The following is a 4,290-nucleotide window of genomic DNA, read 5'->3' on the forward strand; positions in this document are numbered from 1 at the left end:
CCGAATTGATCTCATCCTTTATAATATAATGAAAATTTTTCTTTGTTCAGTAATAACTTAATCTTGGAATAAAACACTTGTTACTTGTTATAGGAATTCAATTAATAAATGGAAAGAGTTGGGTATTAGTTCATGAGCAATTCTGCATGAATATGGATAGAGGAAGGAAATAATGAAAATTTTTTCTAGTGCACTCCATATCTTTTTTACTATTCTTCTTTCCCCAGGGAGGGGGTATTTAAAAAGAAAAAATGGATAAAGGGTTAATTCGTTCTTGATAGCCATTTCCTTAACAAGTGAATGGGAACATACTCTGGATCGGAATCCGAAGAAAGTACTACTTGATAATTTCTACAAATTGCAAGTCCTTATTATGATTCCTTTTATGGGCAAAAATCTCTAATGTTTTAGATTTTCCATTACTAATCCTTTATGTACTTTAGTGTTCCTAACCTTCACTAACTTTTGGTGGATTCTTCTTATGGATTATTAAGTTATAGTAATAACTAGGAGTATTCTAGTAATGGAATTCCATATCGTGAATCCTTTATTCTTGGCCGCTTCAAGATATGATGACTAATTAAAAAATATCAACCTTGGGATAAAGAGTTTACACTGCTTATGTTTACTTCCACTTTTTTCTTGTACGTAGGAAATGAGATTTTTTCTTTTTACTACAAATTTATAAGCTGTTTTGTTTCACTCATATAGCTATCTAGTTTAACTTACCAACCCAAATACTAAATAAGAAAAGGAATATAAATAGTTAATGGATTTTATAGGAAAAAGATCTATTTTAACGAATCACACGTAGAGATATTGCTAGCACACAAAAAGTTAATGGTATTTCATAACTAATGGATTGAGCAGCAGCTCGTAGACCGCCTGAAAAAGAATATTTATTATTTGAGCTATATCCTGCCATAAGAAGACCAATAGGAGCTATACTTGAAATGGCAATCCATAAAAAAACACCAATACTAAGATCGGCTAAAACAAAATGATATCCCAAAGGGATAACTAAAAAACTTAATAAAACTGATATGACTGCTATAGAGGGTCCAATGCTAAATAAAGAAATATCTCCTCGGGATGGCAGAATATCTTCTTTAAAAAGTAGCTTAGTCCCATCTGCTATAGCTTGAAGCAGGCCCAGGGGGCCAGCATATTCAGGACCAATACGTTGTTGTATCGACGCAGATATTTCTCTTTCTAACCACACAATTACGAGTACCTCTATTGTTATTCCCAAAAGGAGGGTCAAAATGGGTAGAATCGATATCAGTCCATAGACTTCTTTTAATAATTCCAATTTCGAAAAAGAATTGATAGTTTCTACCTCTACCCTATCTATTATCATTTCAACGATCAACTTCCCCCATAATGATATCTATACTACCTAATATCGTCATGATATCAGCCAATTTCATTTTTTTAACTAGCTGAGGAAGAATTTGCAAATTAATAAACCCGGGTGGACGGATTTTCCATCTCCAGGGGAAAAGGCTATCATCTCCTACTAGATAAATCCCTAATTCACCTTTTGGGGCTTCTACTCTTACATAAAGCTCTTGTCTTGACAATTCAAAATTGGGCGAAGGTTTTTTACCAAGAAATTTATACTCAAAATCATTCCATTCAGAATTATTTTCTTTCTTAAAGCGTCGGACTTCTAAATTTTCATAAGGTCCTCCAGGAATTTTTTCTACAGCTTGTTGAATTATTTTGATGGATTCCCTCATTTCACCAATTCGTACTAAATAGCGAGCTAACGAATCCCCTTCTTTTTGCCATTGGACTTTCCAATCAAATTGGTTGTAAGACTCATAAGGATCTACTTTACGAAGATCCCATTGTATTCCAGAAGCTCGTAACATCGGTCCCGATAAGCCCCAATTTACTGCTTCTTCTCCGCTAATAAAACCTACTCCTTCAACTCGCTCTAAAAAAATTGGATTCTGTGTAATAAGTTGTTGATATTCAACAACTCCGCGTAAAAAATAATCACAGAAATCTAAACATTTATCGATCCATCCATAAGGTAGATCGGCGGCTACTCCTCCGATGCGAAAGTAATTGTGCATCATTCGCATACCTGTAGCAGCTTCAAATAGATCATATATTAATTCTCTCTCTCTAAAAATATAGAAAAAAGGAGTCTGTGCGCCGAGATCCGCCATAAAAGGTCCAAGCCATAGCAAGTGAGAAGCTATCCGGCTTAATTCTAACATAATTACCCTAATATAGCTGGCTCTTTGTGGTATTTGAATATTCTCCAAGAATTCTGGTGCATTTACTGTTATTGCTTCTGTAAACATAGTAGCTAAATAATCCCACCTTGTTACATAAGGTAAGTATTGTATAATAGTTCGGTTTTCCGCGATTTTTTCCATTCCTCTGTGTAAATACCCTAATATGGGTTCACAATCAATAACATCCTCACCATCGAGAGTAACGATCAGTCGAAGAACACCATGCATTGATGGGTGTTGAGGGCCCATATTGACTATCATGAGATCTTTTCTTGTAAGCGGTAGACTCATATCCTTTCTTCCTTAATTCATTATTCCATGAAAATGGATTATTCCATGAATTCCTCAAAGCGAGGCTCATCAAAATGAAAAATCTAAGACTACTATAAGACTACTAAAAAAATAATAAAACAAGAAAAAAATTTGAACGATTAAATTACTGCTCCCGAATATTCAACTGACCGATTAATTTCTTATAACGTACTCTATTTTTCTTTGCCAAATAAGCCAGCAAACGTCGACGTTTTCCCAAAAGTCTTCGTAGACCTCTTTCCGATGAAAAATCTTTTTTGTGTAATTCCAAATGTGAAGCAAGTCTCCGTATCTTATTGGTGAAACTGAATACTTGAAATTCAACAGAACCCCTGTTTTCTTCTTTTTCTTCTTTAACCATAAATCCAAAAATTTTTCTACCTCCTTTCTTTTTCATGTATTTTTCTGATCAGGAAAAATACAAAATTATGTCAGTTATTTTGAAGTTATTCTAATCTCGTACACACACAAATTTGCAATTATTCATCTACTACTGGAATTTGGATTTATTTTATCGATGCAAATTGGATTTGGATAGAAGGGTACATTCTTTCTAATATTTTAGATAGAAGAAATGTTTCTTCTATCTAAAATATTAGAAAGAATTTTGCTGATTTATTTATTGCTATATGCAATTTATGGAATTGATACACCATTTAATTGATATCATTTAGCAAAATGAAACACAGCATATGCATCCATCTTTTGGCTCGAGAATTTCACGGGATAGAGATATGGTATAAGAAATAGACTATTAAGTAACTCTAAATGAATTGTGGATACATCTGTATCCTTAACATACTGAAACGATTGTCATTATTCGTATCAAACCAATAGCGATTCATACAAGCTAAATCTTCTAATCAATGGTGGGCCAATAATGAATTTTTTTGCATATGTATTAAGACGCTTGGCCTGATTTCGAAATTGTCCAGAGTTTTATATGTTGTTTTCATTGCAAAATGATGGGTCTCCTTCCATAACTTTCCAATTACGAGTACGAGAATTGAAAGACATGAAAATTCTCAATTCTCTACGGCGTCTAGTAGATAGAAACAAGAAAATCAGAAGAATCTTTCTCTCTATTCACTATCATTCCGCGTCTTCGACTTCTATTAGTTTCTTTTCTTCTTTAATGCAATAGCTATAGTTTGATATAAGAATCCATTTCTCAAAGTAATGGAAACCATTCTCTTATAGGAAATGGTTCGAAAATCGCTATTCCACCTTTTAGGTATCGTGAAAAGTGATACCTGTGAAGATCGTGCATTTCAGTCAAATTCAGATCCGTTTTTCGAGTCCATGATATAATATAACCAAATTGGATAGATCTTCCACCTGTTTAGCTAAGAAAGAATAGATACAGAGGTGGATAATAGATCGATATGAAGATCATGAGCTGCCCCATAATGAAATCGCCAGTAGTCGCGAATATCTCCTTCTTCCCTAATCCAAGATTGGAGAAAGAAGATCTAAGAGGGACCTATGGAGAATGTAGTCAGAAATCCATAATAGAGTCCGACCACAACGACCGAATTAATTATCCTCATCGAGAAACTTAGACTACTAAATAGAAAAGATTTGAAAATCATGGCATGGGTCTCCTTTTTTTCTTTCTTTAGAGTTTTCTATATGCACAATTTCTCGATGTTTCGATGAGAATTTCTTGACTTTCCATATATAGAAAGAGATAGACTATAAATGACATCTCTTATGTCAATAAGAC

Source organism: Triticum urartu, unplaced genomic scaffold (genome assembly GCF_056163025.1).
Source record: "Triticum urartu cultivar PI428250 unplaced genomic scaffold, HENAU_Tu73 scaffold1047, whole genome shotgun sequence".
Lineage (NCBI taxonomy): Eukaryota > Viridiplantae > Streptophyta > Magnoliopsida > Poales > Poaceae > Triticum > Triticum urartu.